A 20,541-nucleotide genomic window follows, 5' to 3' on the forward strand; every position below is an offset into this window, starting at 1 on the left:
ACTTTAAACAATAAAGAATTTTAAAAAAAGAAACAATAAAAAAACATTTTAAATAGAAAGCTGAAAATATATTGGTAACTCTCACATCCACAGCTATTAGAAAGCTGGTTTCTTATATTGGGTAGGCAATGTATATATGAAATTATTTATCTTCTATTACTCATATGCTAGACTTTAATTTACCTATGTTTAAATCTGGCACAAATGTTTCCCAATCATTTATTAATATAATTATGCTTTTTCCAAAATCAGAAAGGAGCAAATGGTTCTTTAGTCACAGGTGTTATAATTTAACTAGAGGCCCAGTGCACAAAAATTTGTGCACTCGGGGTGGGGGGGTCCCTCAGCCCGGCCTATGCCCTCTTGCAGTCTGGGACCCCTCGGAGGATGTCCACCTGCTGGCTTAGGCCCGCTCCCTGGGGGATCGGGCCCAAGCTGGCAGTCAGACATCCCTCTGGCAGCCCGGCAACCCTTGGGGGATGTCCACTTACCAGCAGGGAGCAGACCTAAGCTACAGTCGGACATCCTTAGTGCTGCTGAGGAGGCGGGAGAGGCTCCCGCCACCACCGCTGTGCTGGCAGCCGTCAGCCTGGTTTATGGCTGAGCAGAGCTCCCCCTGTGGGATCGCACTGACCACCAGGGGACAGCTCCTGCAATGAGCATCTGCCCCCTGGTGGGGGTCATAGTGTGTCATAGTGACCAGTCATTCCCAGTCGTTCTGTTAGGGTCAATTTGCATATTACCCCTTTATTATATAGGATTGATATAGGAAAAGCAGTCTTTCATGAAATATATACTAGGCAAACAAAGTGAATAATATACACAAAAGAGCATTAAGGCATAAAAGAGAAATGTGTCTACCTATGCTTTTTCCAAGTGTTGCTGCCAGCTCTTTGGACTAAATTGCCACTTGAATTCCCCAGATAACTAGCTGTATTATTCTTCTAAACATTATAACTGAGAAGTGTTATAACACTAGGCCTTATCCTATAAAAGAATAAATTATATCTTAAATAAACCATTCCAGCTGACTAAAGAATCATTTAAAGCTGTAAAAAGGTATATAAACATTTTAAAGTGAACTTTTAAAAAATGGTAGAAATTTAGGTCAATTAATTAAACTCTGAATAACTACTTACTTGGTGGAGATGAGGGTGGGGGTGGGGAATGGAAGCATGAAATCTATAGAAAACCAAAGTACTTATGTTAACAAAGGCTCAAAACAAAGATAAGAGAAAAATGATTGACCTAAATATGTCAACATTATAACTGCACAGAAGAAAGACATACCACATAAGAAAGATAAAAATGGCACAACTCTTACTGACATTTTAAAAATACAGAATGCACACGACAGTTTCATTACTATGTACATTATGGCATGCAAAGAAGTTTTAAAATAAACGTGGCCCTGATTCTAACATTAGTATTATATAAAATAAACTTCAATGTGAATCTATACATTTTGTTGGTTAACTTTCTCATATTTTAAACAATGTAACAACTTAAAAACATACGTAATATATGAAAACATGCTTCCATTTTATCCAAAACCTTCTTTAATTACACATAATAAAAGAAATGTACTGTTTTTTTCAGTATTAACAATAAAAATAGCTAACTAAAATTCTCAGGCAAATAAAAAATATATGGGTTTGATTTATATATACAATTTACAATCAATACATATTATTAGAGTATAAATTAAGTGCTATGCTAATAAACATTTAGGGCAAAAGCAAGAGAGTAAATCCACATAATCAAGGTTCATAATTTAAGAGAGCACAGCATAAATGCATGAATACTCAAGAAACCCAGTTCTCCAGTGGTGGGGGGAGGGAGTGGACTAGAAGGGGTCAATGGGGGGAGGGGGACATATGTAATACTTTTAACAATAAAGATTTAAAAGAAAAAAAGAAAGAATTCCAGCTCTGCAAGAAGACAAATACCACTAACTAAACATCTCGGTATCTCAGTTTCCTGATCTGTAAAATGGGGGTAATAATAGTACCTGCCTCATGGTGCTGTTTTGAGCATTAACTGAGTTAGAACACTTAAAATGCTAGGAACTGTCCCTAACACACAGGAAAACTCAGTGTTAACTACTATTAATATTAAGGTACAGGTTAAACAGGAATATCAACAATAGAGGGACAGACATTACATAACTAGTGATCACAATTTTCTTTAAAATATTTTGACTTTCCCCTGGCCAGTTTGGCTCAGTGGATAGAGCGTCAGCCTGCGGGCTAAAGGGTCCTAGGTTCGATTCCGGCCAAGGGCATATGCCCAGGTTGTGGGCTTGATCCCCAGTAGGGGGTGTGCAGGAGGCAGCCAATCAATGATTCTCTCTCATCATTGATGTTTCTATCTCTCTCTCCCTCTCCCTTCCTCTCTGAGATCAATAAAGATATATTTTTAAAAAATTTTTTTTTTACTTTATAAAACGTTAAGTATGGCCCAGCCAGTGTGACTCAGTGGATTGAGCATCATCCCATGCACCAGGAGGTCGCTGGTTTGATTGCTGGTCAGGGTACATGCCTAGTGGGCTCAATCTCCAGTGGGCGGAGTGCAGGAAGCAACCGATCCATGTTTCTCTCTCATCATAGCTGTTTCTATCTCTACCTCTCCCATCCTCTTTCCGAAATCAATAAAAAAAATAAAAACAACCCTTATCTGACGTTCTTCCACACTTATCTCTTTGCATCATATAATAAATTTCTTGATCTAAATTATCCTGAAATTGTTTATGGATTCTATTATTGTACATGTTGTTAGAGATTCATATCAAGACCTACTATTTTCCTAAACTTAAGAATTAGCTCTGCCACTTGATAATATTTTCTCAAATAATAGTTGTAATTAGAAATAATCATTTCTATTCTATGACATTTCATGCTATAGCAACTAGATTTTAGAGAATTTAACAATGCATGTTTAAATTGTTTAATTAAAAAATTTAAAGTAGGCACTTTTTTAGATAGTAATTTTGCCTATGGTTTTATTTATTTTTTATTTTTTTAAATTTTTATTGTTGAATGTATTACATTATGTCCCCTTTTTTCTCCCATTAGCTTCTTCTAGCCAGCCCCCGCCCCCACCCCAGGCCTTTAAAGTAGGCACTCTTAATCTGAAGTTCATGGATGGGATTCAAGGGATTCAGGATATTTTATTATATTTTCAAAAGGGTTTTTGGACACCAAAAAGGCCAAGAACTATTGCCTTAAAGAAAGAAAATTAATTTTAACTACTATCCAGAAAATAAATGATTCCAACCTCATAATTTGATTTTTTAATATCATTAAATTAAATTAACTTATTAATTAACAAACACTTCTTAGGGTGGCTGCCCAGCTATAAGTGATTTCATCTTCCCAAAGCAAGGCTACAGACAGGGAAAGTTCCAAATCTAAGACAGTTTAACATACATCCTTGGTTACAGCTGATCTAGAGTTTGACAAGGCTTCTAGGCTGTTTAATCAGATTCTTTGCTTCAAAATTTGAAACTAAAGCATTACCTTAGGATGGCGATCACAAATAATAAAAGAAAACATTTGAAAGAAAAACACAGACCCAACATTTTAGAACTTACAGGTACCAAAAAAATTCTTCCCCCATCATGTTCCATTCTCCACAACTGGACCCAATTCAAACACCCTTGAAAGGAATAAGTAATTGAAAGCACTAGCAAGCATCTCTGAACTGTGGGTCCCTACAAGGATTAAATTTCTCATTGCATATGAAGACATATTACAAGAAGCAATATCTTTGTGTAAGCAAATTTAACAACTTCTGCTTGATTTTATTCAAAACAATATTTCAAGAAGAGAAAAGTACCTTACAACCACATGTTAAAGTCATACAAGAGAGGATGTTCTTGGAGATACTCCCCAAAATCTGACAGCCTGCCAAGTCCTTTGGCTAGGAACATCAAGTTATTAATCTGCAACTAATTACACCCTTTCACAGTCCAGGAGCTTCAACATGCAGCCATAAAAATCCCTCCAATCAAAACTAAGAAACAAAGAAGGCTTTTCTAAAGAAACCCACATGTCTCATTTTCTCCCCTACCCAACACCATTTTTTTCACCCAAGTTGTATTTCCTTTCATCTGGCATCCTCCTCTTATGGCTAGCTGCTTTCTTGCCCTACTTTATGCCTCATTATCTTCAGGCTCAAAGTGAATTAATTCTTTTTAAATTTAAAAATACGAGCTAGGTCAAGAAATACACTGTTACAATCTAATACACATACATAATTGAAAAAAATTTCACAAAATAGTTCCATACAGTCTGACATTTTCTATTCTATTTCATTCTTTTGAAATGGTGATCACAACCTCCTACAATAATTTTACAAGGCAAGCTATGACCCGCAGTTTAACAAATAATATATAAAAAGTACAATACAACCCTGACAGATGTCGCCCAGTGGTTAGAGCATTGGCCTCTCACACTGAAGGGTCGCAGGTTCGATTTCTTGGCTCAGTAGTTGAGCATAGACCTATGAACCAGGATTTCATGGTTCGATTTCCTGTCAGGGCACATGCCCGGGTTGCGGGTTCCATCCAGTATGGGGCATGCAGGAGGCAGTTGATCAATGATTCTCTTCCATCATTGATGTTTCTATCTCTCCCTCTCACTTCCTCTTGAAATCAATTAAATATATATGTATACATATTTATGCTACTGGAACTAATAAATGAGTTCAGCAGGTTACAGGGTATAAGACCAGTATAGCCGAAACCGGTTTGGCTCAGTGGACAGAGCGTCAGCCTGCGGACTCAAGGGTCCCAGGTTCGATTCCGGTCAAGGGCATGTACCTCGGTTGTGGACACATGCCCAGAAGATGTGCAGAAGGCAGCTGATCGATGTTTCTCTCTCATCGATGTTTCTAACTCTCTATCTCTCTCCCTTCCTCTCTGTAAAAGATCAATAAAATATATTTAAAAAAAAAAAAAAAGACCAGTATAAAAAATAAAATAGACTGAAGAGACACACAGGAGCCACATAAAAGATCTCCCAAAAGCCAAGGCTAGAACAATTTGAGCAACAAAACGAAACATAATTGGATTATAACCCAAACTGTAAAATAAGTATACATGCGTCTAAACAGATATAAACACATGATTAAATAAACAAATAACTGGGAGAGAACATATAAATCTCCCATGCAGAAAATTTCCAAATTACTTATTTAGATATTCAGGGATATAGAGCACAATTCCTCACTCCTTCGGTGTGGGCTGCACATAGCACTTCCTTCCATACAGTATGAAAGTGGGGTAAAGAATAACTTTACAGTGAGAACCTGACAAACACGACATCAGTCAGGTGATCAAGGTCAACATCAACAACGCTAAGACCCGCTGATACTATGTTCCACTGATATGACATAATAAAAATACACTTAACCTCTGTGGTCTTCCTGCCAAAAATTCATAATCCCATTCTAATCATGAAAAAAAAAATAGACAAATCTTTACTGAGAGACACTAAACAAAACATCTAATACTAAGCAAAACTCTCAAGGTCATTAAAAGCAAGAAAGGTCTGAGAAACTGTCATAGCCAGTAGAAGTCTAAAAAGACATGAGGACTAAATATAATATGGTATTTACAATGGAATCTTAGAGCAGAAAAAGGACACTGGGCAAAAAACTATGGCAATATGAATAAGCATGGGGTATAGTTAATAATAATTTATAAATACTGGTTCACAACTGTGACAATTGTACCATATTAATAATGCTAGTAATAGGGGTGATGGGATGCATGGTATATGAAAACTCTGTGTACTATCTTTAAAATTTTTCTGTAAATCTAAAAGTATTCTAAAATAAAAATATTATTTAAAAAATAATTTAGCTGCATAGAAAGATATATACATATATATATATATATAAATTTTACTCAATAAAAAGTTAGTGTAATAAAAGTATCAGTTGTGTTTCCATATCCTAGCAACGAACAACTGAAAACCGAAATGTTAAAGTACCATTTACATTAGCATTAACAAGGATGAAATTTTTAGGGATAAATCTGACAAAATGTGTACAATACCTATACACTGAAAACAACAAAATGTTGCTGAGAGAAATTAAACAAGACATAAATAAATAGAAAAATAAAACTACAGGTAGATCAGAAAACTTAATATTAACATGTCAAATCTCCCTAAAAATGATTTATAGATTCCAAGCAAAACACCAAGAAGGTTTTTGGGTAGAAATGACAAGATGATTCTAAAGTTTATACAAAAATGCAAAAGACTTAGTATATCAAAATAACTCTGAACAGAGTTGGGTGCCTTATAAAACCAATTTTAAGACTTATGGTTAATGGAACAAAATAGAGTCCCAAAACAGACCCAAACGTATCATCAGCTAATTTTCAACAAAGGCACAAAAGCAATTCAATGAGAAAAAGGCAGTATTTCAATAAATTGTGTTGGAACAACTGTATAGCCATATGTTTAAAAAAAAGGGGGGACGGGGGAGTTGGAGGGAGGTCAATGGAGGGAAAAGGAGGCATATGTAATACTTAAACAATAAAGAATTTAAGTTGAAAATAAAGAGGAACCGTGACACCTCACACCAAAAACAAAAAATCAACTCTAAATGGATCACAGACTGAACTCTAAAAACTAAAATTTCTTGGACATAAGACACTGGGGGGTAGGGGAGACCAGGGGATTGTCAAGGGCGGGGGGGGAAAAAGAGACATATGTAATACTCTTTGTAATACTTTAAGCAATAAAACAATAAAAAAAACCACTAAAATTTCTGGAAAAAAAAATACATAGGAGAAAATCTTGAAAATCTTGAGCTTGGCCAAGATTTCTCTAACGTAACAAAAAAATATGCGAACAATAAAAGAAAAATATCAATACAATATACTTTATCAAAATGAAATACTGTGCCCATCAAAAGACACTATCCTATCACTAAAGGACAAACCACAGACTAGGAGAAAATATTTATAAATCTTGTTTGAAAAAGCACTTGAATCTACAATATAAAAAGAAGTCTTACAACTCAAAAATAAGACAACCCATTAATAAAATAGACAATAGATTTAAAAAGACCTTCAACCAAAGAAGATATACTGATGGCAGATGTACATCACCACCAATCAACAGGAAACTGCAAATTAAAAACCACACTAAGATACCCCTACTTATCCCATCGGTTCTCAACCTGTGGGTTGCGACCCCTTTAGGGTCGAACAACCCTTTCACAGGGGTCGCCTAACACCATCGGGAAACATATTTTCAATGGTCTTAGGGACCGAGACATTGCTCCTCTATCCGTCTCCAGGCGGGTCTGCCCACATGCAGATACGCCCACATACGAATACCGGGCGTGATGACATCATCGCACCAACCCCATCACATACACCCTGTACAAATACAGGTGTATGTGACAGGGTTGTCGCCATAATGTACTTATTCAGACCAGTCACATATGTGTAGAGAGCAGCTGCTGTGTAGAAAGCAGCTACTGTGTTGAAAGCAGCAGTATTGGAGGTAAAATGACACTTCATAAATTATAATTACTGGGTAAATGTAAAATCATGCACTGTAAAATCATCAACTACTGCAAAAATAAAAAAATATCTGTATCATGGGAACTTAATCTGGAAGCTGATCGGTCTTTTTATATTTAGCTGTGGTTGATGTGAATACTGCCCCCTTGTGATAGTAACAGGTATGTAAAAAAAAAAACAACAGAATGGTAAATCATAGAAAACTTTAATGAACTGTATTGACTGAACTATGCCATGTATCATCTTTTGTATTAGTAAAGCTATTGTTATATATTATTTTCATTAGCAAACCATCCCATGACAATGGATCTTGTAGAGAAGAACATTAAGAAAAGAAAATATAGTGAGGATTTTTTACAGTATGGTTTTACCTCAATAATCACAGCAGGAATTGAGAAACCGCAATGTGTTATTTGTTGCGAAGTTCTATCAGCCGAATCTATGAAGCCGAACAAACTAAAACGCCATTTTGATAGCAAGCATCCAAGCTTTGCCAGCAAGGATACCAACTATTTTAGAAGCAAAGCTTATGGACTCAAGAAAGCCAGACTTGACACTGGTGGCAAGTACCACAAACAAAACTTAGCAGCCGTTGAAGCTTCATATTTGGTGGCACTCAGAATCACCAGAGCTATGAAACCTCACACCATTGCTAAGGATTTACTGTTGCCAGCGGCCAAAGACATTGTTCGAGTTATGATCGGAGATGAATTTGTTACGAAATTGAGTACAATTTCCTTATCTAACGACAATGTCCTCAGAAGAATAGATGACATGTCTGCTGATATTTTGATCAGGTAATCCAAGAAATTAAATCTGCTCCACTTCCAATATTTAGTATCCAGCTTGATGAATCTACAGATGTTGCAAACTGTTCACAGTTACTGGTTTACGTGAGGTATATTAATGATGGCAACTTTAAAGACGAGTTTCTTTTTTTTTTTGCAAACCTCTTGAAACAACAACTACTGCACGTGATGCATTTGACACAGTTGGTTCATTTCTGAAAGAGAATAAGATCTCTTGGGAAAAGGTTTGTGGTGTTTGCACAGATGGTGTTCCAGCTATGCTAGGATGTCGATCTGGATCTTAACGTTTGGTACTGAATGAGTCACCAAAAGTCATCGGAACTCACTGTATGATTCATCAGCAAATATTAGGAACGAAGACGCTGCCACAAGAGTTACAAGAAGTAATGAAAAGCGTCATAAGTTGTGTCAATTTTGTAAAGGCGAGCACTTTAAATAGTCGACTGTTTTTGCAACTGTGTAACGAGTTGGATGAGCTGCTATTTCACACTGAAGCGAGATGGTTATCGAGAGGAAAAATTTTAAAACGTGTTTTTGAGCTTCGTGATGAACTCAAAATGTTTTTTAATCAGAAAGCAAGACCACAGTTCGAAGCACTTTTGGGCGATAAAAGTGAACTGCAGTAAATAGCTTACTTGGTTGACATCTTTGCCATCTTGAATGAGTTAAATTTATCACTGTAAGGACCAAATGCAACATGCCTCGATTTGTCTGAAAAGATCCAATCATTCCAAATGAAACTTCAGCTTTGGCCAAAAAAAATGGATGAAAATAAAATTTACATCTTCCCTACCTTATCTGATTTCTTTGAGGAACATGACATTGAATCAGACAAAAGGATTATGATGATAATTTCTGTGAAAGAACACTTGCACATGCTTGCAGATGAAATTTCATCATACTTTCCAAATCTACCTGACACCCTACTTGCACTTGCCAGAAGCCCATTCACAGTCAAAGTTGAAGATGTTCCCTTGTGCACTGCTGGTGGGAATGCAGACTGGTGCAGCCACTATGGAAGACAGTATGGAGTTTCCTCAAAAAACTGAAAATGGAACTCCCATTTGACCCTGTGATCCCACTTCTAGGAATATATCCCAAGAAACCAGAAACACCAATCAGAAAGGATATATGCACCCCTATGTTCACAGCAGCACAATTCACCATAGTTAAGATCTGGAAACAGCCTAAGTGCCCATCAGTAGATGAATGGATTAGAAAACTGTGGTACATCTACACGATGGAATACTATGCTGCTCTAAAAAGGAAGGAACTCTTACCATTTGCAACGACATGGATGGAACTGGAGAGCATCATGCTAAGTGAAATAAGCCAGTCGATGAAGGAAAAATACCACATGATCTCACTCATTCATGGATAATAGAGACCATTATAAACTTTTGAGCAATAATAGATACAGAGGCAGAGCTGCCTCAAACAGACTGTCAAACTACAGCAGGAAGGCCGGGGAGGGTTGGGGGACAGGAGGTAGGGGGGTAAGAGATCAACCAAAGGACTTGTATGCATGCATATAAGCATAACCAATGGACATAAGACACTGGGGGATAGGGGAGGCTAGGGGACTGTCTAGGGCAGGGGGGAAAAAATGGACACATATGTAATACCCTTTGTATTACTTTAAGCAATAAAAAAAAAAAATTAAAAATAAAAAGAAAAAAAAAAGTTGAAGATGTTCCTGAGACAGCACAAGAGGAGTTCATTGAACTTATTAACAGCAATGCAGTGAGAACTGATTTCTCTACAATGCCAGTTACAAAATTCTGGATCAAGTGTTTGCAGTCATATCCTGTTCTGTCTGAGACTGTGTTGTGCCTTCTTCCATTTCCAACTACTTATCTTTGTGAAACAGGGTTTTCCAGCTTGTTGGTTATCAAGTCTAAATACAGAAGTAGACTTGTTGTGGAAGATGATCTTCGCTGTGCTCTTGCAAAGACTGCCCTGAGAATTTCTGAACTGGTGAGAAAGAAGGAATCTCAACCTTCGCACTGATGTTGGCTTTTTACGCATACTGTTGTAAAATGTAGCAATGTAGTTTACTATTGTTATATTAAGACTGTTACCCATGCTACACCATGCTTCAAGACAAAATTTCATTTATTTGTAATTAGAAATAAATATTTCACAATATATAATTACATATTGTTTTGTGATTAATCACTATGCTTTAATTATGTTCAATTTGTAACAATGAAAATACATCCTGCATATCAGATATTTACATTATGATTCATAACAGTAGCAAAATTAGTTATGAAGTAGCAACGAAAATAACTTTATGGTTGGGGGTCACCACAACATGAGGAACTGTATTAAAGGGTCACAGCATTAGGAAGGTTGAGAACCACTGACTTATCCACTAAAATGAGTAAAATTAAAAAGACTGACCATACAGCTCAGCCTGGTGACTCAGTTGATTGGAGCATCATCCCATATACCAAAAGGTTGTGGGTTCAATCCCTGGTTGGGATGAATGGTATGGGAGACAACCAATCGATGTTTCTCTCTCACATCTATGTATCTTCTCTGTCTCCCTTCCTCTTTCTCTAAAATCAGTGAACACATCGTCAGGAGAGGGGGTAGGGGGAGGAAGGAATGATACTGACTGTTGTTAAAGATATGAAGCAAGTGGAATTCTCATATACTTGCTAGTGAGAATATAAAATGTACACTGGAGTCATTCTGAAAAGCTGTTTAGTAGTTTCTTAAAAAGTTATTCATATGTACCCACACATAACCCAACCATTCTACTAGATATTTACCCAAGAGAAATGAAAAGCATATGTCCTCACTAAGACTTACACACGAATGTTCACAGCAGCTTTATTTTAATAGCTAAAAACTAGAAATAATCCAAATGACAGTCAACAGGTGAGCAGCAACAAGTTATGGTATGTCCACAGTAGAATATACACAGCAATAATATAGAATGCATAAAACCATAATAGATTAATTGTAAAATAATTATGCTGCAGGGAAGAGGCTGGGGGAAAAAAGTATACTATATGATCATTTATATAAAATTCTGGAAAATGCAAACTAATCCAAGCAAAATAAAATATCCTATCTAATAATAGAGAAACATGGTAATTAGCCGTACCTCCGCTATCCTTCCCATTGGCTAATCAGCGAGATATGCAAATTAACTGCCAGCCAATATGGTAGCCGGCAGCCAGGCAGCTTAAAGCGAACAGGAAGCTTGCTTGCTTCAGTGACAGAGGAAACCAACGTTCCCTGCCTGCCTTGCCAGCCTCTGAGCTTGCAGTTTGAAAGATTGTTACAAATATAGAAGCTAAACAAAACCCCAGAAACCTGCTTTCACCAGCTGGGATCTCAGAGCTGGAGTTGAAACAGTGTTTCAATTATAGAACCCAAACAAACCAGATACCTGCTTTCAGCAGCCGAGGCCTCAGAGCTGGAGCCAAGCCTCAGAGCTAAAGCTGGCCCAGAATAAGAAAAAAAGAAAAAAAGGACAGGTTGGGAGCTTCAGTCACCCACCAGCCTGAAAATGGCCCTCAGTCCCTCACCCAGACTGGCCAGGCACCCCAGTGGGGACCCCCACCCTGAAGGGGGTGTGAGTAGCTGCAAACAGCCATCATTCCCTCATCCAGGCTGGCCAGGCACCCAAGCTGGACCTCCACCCTGATCCAGGACACCCTTCAGGGCAAACCAGCCAGCTCCCACACGTGCACCAGGCCTCTATCCTATATAGTAAAAGGGTAATATGCCTCCCGGCACCGGGATCAGTGTGACAGGGGGCAGCGCCCAAACCCCTGATCGCTCTGCGGCTCTGTGTGTGACAGGGGGCGGGGCCACAACCTCCCTATCCGCCCTGCTCTGTTCGTGACGGGAAGGCGCCCCAACCTCCTGATCAGCCCTGCTCTGTGCCTGATAGGGGGGAGCTCCCCAACCCCCTGATCGCTCTGCGGCTCTGTGTATGACAGGGTGCGGCGCCCCAACCCCCCCCCCCCCCACGGGCCCTGCTCTGTGTGTGACGGGGTAGAGCCATAACCTCCCCATCGGCCCTGCCTTGAGTGTGACAGTGGCGGCACCCCAACCCCCCGATCGGCCCTGCTCTGTGGGTGATAGACGGCAACGCCCCAACCCCCCCTGCCCCCCCACGGGCCCTGCTCTGTGTGTGACGGGGTAGAGCCATAACCTCCCCATTGGCCCTGCCCTGAGTGTGACAGGGTGCGGCGCCCCAACGCCGGATCCGCCCTGCTCTGTGTGTGACAGGAGGAGGTGCCCCAACTCCCCTATCGGCCCTACTCTGTGAGTGACGGGGGGAGCTCCTCAACCCCCTGATGGGCCCTGCTCTGTGCGTGACGGGGGGAGCTCCCCAACCCCCTGATCGACCCTGCTCTGTGCGTGACAGGGTACGGAGCCCCAACCCCCCTGATGGGCCCTGCTCTGTGAGTGACAGCGGGTGACACCGCAACCTCCCCATCGACCCTGCCTTGAGTGTGACAGGGGGTGGTGCCCCAACCCCCCAATCGGCCCTACCCTGATCGTGACTGAGGGTGGCATCGCAACCTCCTGATCCGCCCTGCTCTGTGCATGACAGGGGGCAGCGCCCCAACTCCCCAATCGGCCCTGCTCTGAGCCCAACCAGGGGCTGCACCTAGGGATTGGGCCTGTCCTCTGCCACCCGGGAGCAGGCCTAAGCCAGCAGGTCGTTATCTCCCGAGGGGTCCCAGACTGCGAGAGGGCACAGGCCGGGCTGAGGGAACCCCCCCCTCCCCCCCGAGTGCACAAATTTTTGTGCACCGGGCCTCTAGTATCATATAATAATGAAAGACAAAGCAGGAGAGAAAGAAGATTACAAAGAAGTATGAAAAAACTTGAGGGCATATGTCAAAATGTCATCAAATTGTACATCTTAAATATGTGCAGTTGATTGTTTATAAATCAATTATATTTCAGTAAAGCTGTTTAATAAGACATATATAGATGTAGCTATATATACTAGTTATACAAGCTTGGGTTACTTTCTTTATTTACATAGTATAAAAATAATTAAGCCAAATAAATTCTGTATATTGGGTCCTGGGAATACTCAAAAAAGGGTAATTTATCATAAGTACATCCTGATATAGGTAGAGCCATAGGTAGTGTTCATACTAGCAAAAAAAATATCAAATAATTTTATAACTGGAGCACCTAAATAGTTCCTCTAATCTAAAGTCCTCATTTTATAGTAAAGAATTATAACCATGCCCTGACCGGTTTGGCTCAGTGGATGGAGCGTCAGCCTGCGGACTCAAGGGTCCCGGGTTCGATTCCCATCAGGGGCATGTACCTTGGTTGCGGGCACATTCCCAGGAGGGAGTGTGCAGGAGGCAGCTGACCGATGTCTCTCTCTCTCATCGATGTTTCTGGCTCTCTATCCCTCTCCCTTCCTCTCTGTGAAAAATCAATAAAATATATATATATAAAAAAAAAAGAATTATAACCAAATTTGTACAAGTTTAACTTAAAAGGTATTTTAGTTAAATTCCATTATCATACTGATCAATTTTCAATTCAACAATATTTTAGGATCAATTACCCTTCCATTATCATACTGATCAAATTTCAATGCAACTTAACATTTCCTAGGCACTATAGGAGTACATGGCAATCTTCACCCTCGATCTCAATTTGTGAGGCTTATTAAATATTTAAGGCATAAGTATTATTACTATGAAACCAACAATGTCAATAATGGAACAAGGATCAAGGAAGGTACACACATAATAAATTACCTTTCTTTTAACATTCTCAATTTACAGACTTTGTTTGGCTTGGGTAGTTTTGTAATATGCATGTAAAGAATCAAATCTTATCTAACCAGTTTTTCCACAAAAACATGTAAAGAATGGAAGAGGTTGAAAATTGGTAGTCTGTGAGCTATGCTTTACCCAGAGATATGTTTTGTCTGGCCTGCATAGTGTGCTTTAAAAAACCTGATTTTGGCCGAAACCGGTTTGGCTCAGTGGATAGAGCGTCGGCCTGCGGACTGAAAGGTCCCAGGTTCGATTCCGGTCAAGGGCATGTACCTGGGTTGCGGGCACGTCCCCAGTAGAGGATGTGCAGGAGGCAGCTGGTCGATGTTTCTCTCTCATCGATGTTTCTAACTCTCTATCTCTCTCCCTTCCTCTCTGTGGAAAATCAATAAAATATATTAAAAAAAAAACAAACAAAAAAAAAACCTGATTTTGTGGCTAACATTTAAAATGGGTGGACCTTTGCCCTGGCCAATGTGACTCATTTGGTTGAGCGTCATCCCATGCACCGAAAAGTTGCCGGTTTGATTCCTGATCAGGGCACATACCCAGGTGGCATGTTTGATCCCTGGTCAGGGTGCATGTGGGAGGCAACCGATCGATATTTCTCTCTCATAGTGATATTTCTCTCTCTCTCTCTCTCTCTCTCTCTCTCTCTCTCTCTCTCTCTCTCTCTTTCTGAAATCAATAAAAACATTTATTTTTTTTAAATGGATGAACCTTATATTGAAATCTGGGTTTCTGAATTTTTGAAACATTGGAAGATCTGACACATACATCCTTCATGGCAAAAACTGAGTGCTGATTAGGCTCTTGGGCAACTTAGATAAATAAGGCGTAATTACTGCTTTCAAAGACATCAGAGTTTATCACTAGAGACAAGCACACAAATAAATTATCGCAGTACATTAAGTTCTTACTATGTGCCAGGCACTGTGTGACAGATATTACCATAAAAATGAATAGGATAAGAAGTGGGCACAAGGGAAGAGGTGATCAATTATGTTAGAAAGAATACTGCTTGGCGCCCGGCCGGCATGGCTCAGTGGTTGAGCGATGACCTATAAATCAGGAGGTCATGATTCAATTCCTGGGCAGGGCACATGCCCAGGTTGTAGACTTAATCTCCAGTGGGAGGTGTGCAGGAGGCAGCCGATCAATGATTCTCTCATCATTTATGTTCCTATCTCTCTCTCCCTCTTCCTTTCTCTCTGAAATCAATAAAAAAAATTTTTTTTTTTTAAAAGAATACTGTTTTAGGAAGGCTTCAAGGAGGAGGCAGCACTTGAGCTGTTTTAAGAGTAAGAGTTTTTAAGAATAAGAGTAAGGACATTTCAAGCAAAGCAGCAGCACATTCAAGGCTCACATACAGTAAGCAAAGATGAAGTACAAGGCATCAGGTAGTTTGGAAAGAAATGATAAGCCTTGAAAGATGGACTGATGCCAGAGCATGAAAGACTCTTTGTTATCCCATGTCAAGAAATGTGTGTTTCATCCTACACTTTAGTATTGTTCCCAAAGTGCCACTTCAGAAAATTGCTCATGATTCAACGCAGGTGGAAGAAGTAAAAAGGGAAAGGCTATGACAGCTGACCCAATTACTAACTCAACTAGAGGGACTGTACTTTTGTCTATTTTATGCAGTGACATTCTATTTTAATATGTTTTGGACAAAAATCCTAGTTTTTATCAGGAAATAAAATAAGATTAGCATTTTGGAAAGATCTCTCTGGTAACAGTACCAAGGATGAAAATATGAGAACAGAAGGGAATGAAAATACTTAGTTGCAATAACTGATGCAAGAAATTATGAGTTAAATCTGAGTAGTGACAAGAGTGATATTCAAATATTACTGATATCTACTTTATGCCAAGAAGTCGGCTATGTGCTAGGTTCAGGAGAAAGAACATAAACTCAAGAATTATTTAAGTATAAAGGAATCATAACTGATTAAAATGAGAAGGTAAAGAAATTACCAAGTAATTAAGCTTGATAGGTAACTTGAATAAACTCATGAATAGCTGTGGTTTAAACTCAGAAAGAAATCATAACACCACATCTCAACAGGCTTAGTACAAGCCAGGCCAAAAAAGATAGATAAGGAGCTGCAATCTAGAAAAAGCAGAGGATTACAGTTATGACTATACTTCAGGAGCAAAGGTCCCGGTGGATTTGCTAGAGGTATATACAAAATCAGAACTATCTTTGAATGCCATTATAAACAAGTTCTTAACCATCGATATCCTAGAGAGAATCTCAAAGCTTTCACTAATGGTCTTCCTAAGTAAGGTTAAAGCATGGCATCTCTCTCTTGGCAATTATGAGACCCAGACACCGAAACGATAGTATGGAATCAAGGCAGACAAGAATATGGAAAAACAGTACTTATCATCAAAGCTATACAATTGCTAGCTAACATATGGCCAACAAGTTTATCAACTGTCCCATTACTAATAGGGTATGAATATAATGAGTTGCATAATTCCACACATGGCTATTCTTTAAGTATCAAACTTCTTACTAGACTTTTAGAATAGATTCAAAATATTTATGTGGATATATTTTCCAAGCATTAGAAGTAGTCATTGATATTGAGTTTCTAGGATTTTCACAGAACCCTAAATTGAAAGAAATTCAGCGCCATTTCCACATGAATCTGGTTTTATAAACTAATTGCTTTCTCTGATAATGAATTTTTAAAAAGGAACAGGGCAGAGGAGAAAAAGAATGGGGTTGGGAGCCCTTATATTCTTCAAAAATGAAACCTGTTTTCACTGCTGCTCATGAGTTATTTCAATCTCCTTAATAAAGAATGAACATTAAGTAGACAAAATAAACTCTTAAATCCTTCAGTAAGAGAATTGATCAAAACATTTTCTTTATCAAAAGAGCCTTCATACCTCATTAATTAAACAGACTATGAAGACTTACCCATTAAAGAATGCTAATTACTATTGTCAAGTATCTGACTCTAAATTATAAAACTCTTCTTTTGGCAACATCAGAAAGAGCCGATTATAAATGCATTGCCAAACCTTATATATTAGAAAAGATATTCTAAGAGAGGAATTGCACGAGCCTGTAGCTACATTGCTGCTGTGTTTTTTTTTAATGCAATTGGTATCTGACTAAAATAATAAGAAATTGCTCTCTAAGTATCTTTGAGATGGGCATAAGTGCTCACATTTATTGAAAGAAAACAAAACCGTGGGGAATAGAATTATTACCTGAGGGCAGGAAATTTCAGACAAAAGGTCCCTATTCCTGGTGAAAGCAAGTAGCCAGTTGCCAAGGTTTCTTAGACTCCTCTGGTACTCATTTGGGTGATTATGAAATTCACAGCACATCAATCTCCACCATAGCCAGCAGGGATCGCTGCAGGGAATGGGTACACAGGGGACACAGAAGGGAGCACGTTTAAGGGAAGGAAGAGGAAAGGAATGATATGATAAAAATATTTAGCTGTGATTCATTTAAAAAAAATACAGTTGTATTTCACACTGGATTAACTAAAGACAAATACTGCTAAAATTCTAAGATAAACTATTTATGATTTCTTCATTCTCCTTACCACTGGAATTACTACTATGCTATTAAATTAATATGTATGTTTTAAATTTTATATTAAAATGCTAATTAACAAAAATGAGATGGCTATATTGTACAAAAGTTATACAAAGACTGAACTGTATAATACAACATTAAATGAAACCAATTAGGACAAGCACTCTAAAAAATACAAATAGTCAAGTTAACTGTCAAAAGGCCCAGTTAAAACTAATAATCCTCACTTCATTTCATAGAGAATACTTAAGTTACCTTTGAAAAATAACAAAACAAAACAAGAAAGGAAAATCCAGCAATAAACTACATCTGTATATTCAAAAATAAATAGGAGAAATATAGTATTTATCAGGAAAAAAGTTTTGAATCTAAATTTTTTGGATATGAATCAACTTTTTAAACCAGCCAAAAATGGATTCAGGGTAACTAATTCATGCTCTATGTATCTTATGAAGACCAATGTATTATAAAGTTATTTCTCCAGTCAGCTAAATATGTTTCTGAATAACTGCTATGTACCACAGTACTATGGCAGATGTTAAAGATACAATGGCGAACAAGACAAGCACAGTCACTGTCCTCGGAATTCAGAGCCTATCAGGATGATTCTGCCCTTTAAAGAGATGACAATCTGCAGAATTAACAAATAAAACAAACAATATATGTTAAGACCTAAAACATTTCAAAATGAAGATGAACAGTGAAGACTAGCCTAGTTAAAGTTGCCTATGAAGATGTACAAGTATAAAATGAAGCCTGAGAGGATGTCCTTCCTGAAGGGACACAGACAATTTGGCTGCAGGAAAAAACAAAAGGTGGGTGAAAAAGTGGGGATGGGGAAAGAAATGTAGCATTGGGAAACAATGAAAAATAAAATTGCAGCCAAATTTGGAAGACCTAAGTCATCCTTGACGTCTCTACATACTTGCCTTAAAATACTCTCTTGGTATGCATGCTGTAGTCAGATAAAATAGATTTAATAACTACCCATTTTATATCACCAAGCTGTCATTTATGTGCTTTATTTCATTATTGCTTTACAATTTTCTCTGACACTTGGACTACCTCCATCTCATTGTCTCTAATTCTTTAAAAGTTGCAGATAGTACTCTGTGCCTCTCTCAGAAAACTAATATTTCATCTTAAATTCTATTTACTCACTCATCCACCATATTGTTTCCAGAAGACATTCCTAAGTCTTAGTTTTATTTATATCTTACAGAACCTTCTTTAAATACTGGTAGGAAAAATAAATGAATGACTTATCAATGAGGATATTTATAGTATTTCTTAAAGATAAATCTCGCCGAAACCGGTTTGGCTCAGTGGATAGAGCGTCGGCCTGTGGACTCAAGGGTCCCGGGTTCGATTCCGGTCAGGGGCATGTGCCTGGGTTGCGGGCGCATCCCTGGTGGGGGATGTGCGGGGGGCGGCTGGTCGATGTTTCTCTCTCATCGATGTTCTGACTCTCTATCTCTCTCCCTTCCTCTCTGTAAAAAATCAATAAAAAATATATTTAAAAAAAAAAAAAAAAAGATAAATCTTACATATTATGAATGCACCTTTTTATAGTGTATTTCATTTATATATAAAGCATCAGAGCAGAAGAAAAATTAGGAGCAGAAACCCAATTTATTATCTAAAAACATACTTACTGTTACCAAATTTTAATATCTCTAAGTTTTCTGGTACTTACTACATTTATCCCTAAATATTAATTCCTAACAATAAAATTACAAAAGGTTTACAAATACACAACAGCAGACAAAAATAACACTTGATGCTAATAGAGTAGAGACAAAAGAAGCCAGATAATGTTTCTATTAATAGTATTTTGGGGTAGAAAAAGTATATATACATAAAATTAAGCCTTAAAAGACAGACTAATATGGAATTAAAAAGTAATACACTACATTCATTTCGTCTGGGAGAAGTCTCAAAATAAGTCAGTGAATTATCAAACAGACCAGTAGTAAATCTAATGCCTGAAAAAAATCAAACAATAAATTACTATATCCTGAATCATATTTGCTTCAGCTCTCAATTTTGTTTTAATAACTTGGTCTTGATATAACTGTTCATATTTTACTCATAGAAATAGTCATTAAATCTTCTATTTGTAACTTACATTCAATCTGAGCTCCAATCATGAATATCAACTGACTAAATACCAATATTAAATAGAAATATTAAATTCCTCATCCTAAATATTATAATATGCAGAATTTAAAACATGTACGTATAACTGATAAGAGGTCAACTTATTAGGAAAATGTTTACACTGGAAACTGTAGTATTAAGATAAAGTGCAATATTGTAAAAAGTAATATTGCAAAAAAAATTATGCAAGTAAAAAGAAATGGTGAGAAATTTGTTGGGGAGCATAAGAGACTTGGTTGGAAAGTTTGTAAGGAGGACATTCTGATAAAATGGAAGTGCGTGGAAGGCCGCCTGCCCTGTTTATCGGAATTCTGACTTAGGGAAGTGTCGAAGGTGGCGCCCCTAATTATTCCTTGACCTTCCAAACAAGCCTGTGCATATGCAGACCTCCGGGTGTTTACTGGAATCCTTATGCTTAATCCCTGGATGCCCTTGCCTAGAGGACAATATAAACATGTGTCCTCCCAAGATTACTCACCCTACTGATTGTATCTAAAGATAAAAATTCCAAGAAAGGCCTAAAAAGGCAGGCAATATAGGCTGTTCTGGCTACTAAAGCCAGGGACCCCTTAGCCCTCTCTTGCACAGTCAAACTGTGTCTGAGTAATCTGTTCCTCCATCGCTCAGGGGCTGCTTGTCAGCCCCAGCGGAAATTATGCTTCCACAACTTCAAAGAAC

General features: G+C 38.2%; 1 protein-coding gene across 10 annotated transcripts in view; it reads right to left on the bottom strand.

Moving 5' to 3' along the window:
* UHRF1BP1L (UHRF1 binding protein 1 like) overlaps positions 1–20,541 on the bottom strand; it is an 84,407-nt gene that overhangs the window by 55,472 nt on the left and 8,394 nt on the right. For 2 of the 10 annotated variants that reach the window (XM_036297314.1, XM_036297316.1), the window contains exon 2: positions 17,367–17,514. The exons of 7 other annotated variants lie outside the window; for them this stretch is intronic. The gene's annotated coding sequence lies outside the window, so the exon portion shown is untranslated. Of the gene's footprint in view, positions 1–17,366; positions 17,515–19,616; positions 19,706–20,541 lie in introns of those variants that run through there. One more of the 10 variants, XM_036297315.1, reaches the window with a different exon arrangement.

Source organism: Myotis myotis, unplaced genomic scaffold (assembly GCF_014108235.1).
Source record: "Myotis myotis isolate mMyoMyo1 unplaced genomic scaffold, mMyoMyo1.p scaffold_m19_p_3, whole genome shotgun sequence".
Lineage (NCBI taxonomy): Eukaryota > Metazoa > Chordata > Mammalia > Chiroptera > Vespertilionidae > Myotis > Myotis myotis.